Here is a 1,254-nt window from a genome sequence, read left to right as displayed (position 1 = left end):
GAGCACCGAAAAAAGAAAAAAAAAAAAAAAAAAAAAATTAATAATAATAATAATGAAAGACTGATAGAATCCCTGTGAATACAAATCAGAGTCCCTGACTCACTGCATTACTAGAAAATCAACTATATAAGGAAGAGGTCACATTTTGACTAGTTATATTTTAAAAATAAATAAAAACGATGCAACAAATGAACAAATTTTGTGTTTATCTCCTATCTGAGAGAAAGGCTGGTAAACTGGGATCACCATGACTTCTGGAATTAGGAGGGATTTCAATGAATACCTGGCCACTACTGAGCTGTGGAACATAACATTACCCAGCCTCAGTTCCTTGACTATAAATGGAGTTAAGGGTCTTAGAGGGACTTGAGAAGAATTAACTGCATAGAAGGTACATTTAGTACTTTCCTGCAGAAGGGATCAGGGCTACCTCACCCCAACTTCTTTCTTTTTCCTTCACTTCCATGGCCAGGTCCTCTAGAGTCCACATGCCTAAACCCCTTCAAGGCTCAAACCAAAGACTATAAAGTCCTCAAAGCATTTAACTTTTCCTCTGACAGATGATCCTTCTTCAAATTTGAAAATTCCTATAGCAACTTCCTTTTGTCAGATCCTTATTCCACGAATCCTGAATCCAGAAACTTAGGTACCGCTTGCAGCACAGTTCATCAAAACACTCCAGTCCCTCATTAGGAAGCTTAGAACTATTAAAGAAGATTAAACTCCTAAAATCCAGCAATACTGAATGTTTCCTCTTTCCACATACACTCTCTGAGGTCTTTCATTCCCTTATATTGTCCCTCTGTTTGTCCATTTCTTCCTCTCTCTCCCATCCCCTGGTCTGTGTTATACAGTTCAGTTTAGCTGCATTTTCCTTTTTCTCCCATCCTGTAAATAACCCACAGTCGTCCCTTGGTATCCAAGAGGGACTGGTTCTAGGATCCGCCATGGATATGAAAATCTGAGGACGCTCAATTCCCATAGTCCTCTGTATCTGCGAGTTCCTTACCTGTGAATTCAACCAGGCTCAAATGTAAAACATAGTACATAGAACCCATGGATACTGAGGATTGACTGTACTTTCTTTCCTTCATTTGTCTTCATTCCCCTATTCTCCTTTCTCATTCATTCCTCAGAAATTCATCTGGGTAAATAAAGGCAACTGTGAAGGCAGTGACCATATTGTCTTAAGTACACTTAAAGAAGTATTGAGAAATGTGAATGAGAATTTACAGACTGATAGGTTTCTTGAGC

The 1,254-nt window shown here is 38.8% G+C and overlaps 1 pseudogene; it reads right to left on the bottom strand.

The window, feature by feature from the left end:
* The window catches only part of LOC103082410 (eukaryotic translation initiation factor 4 gamma 2 pseudogene), a 76,124-nt pseudogene extending 75,142 nt beyond the window's left edge, over window positions 1-982 (bottom strand).
* Between the last annotated feature and the right edge of the window lie 272 nt (window positions 983-1,254).

This window comes from Lipotes vexillifer, unplaced genomic scaffold (assembly GCF_000442215.2).
Source record: "Lipotes vexillifer unplaced genomic scaffold, Lipotes_vexillifer_v1.1 scaffold504, whole genome shotgun sequence".
Taxonomy (NCBI): Eukaryota; Metazoa; Chordata; class Mammalia; order Artiodactyla; family Lipotidae; genus Lipotes; species Lipotes vexillifer.
Note: the sequence above shows the minus strand (reverse complement) of the source record. Positions and strands in the feature narration are given on the sequence as shown.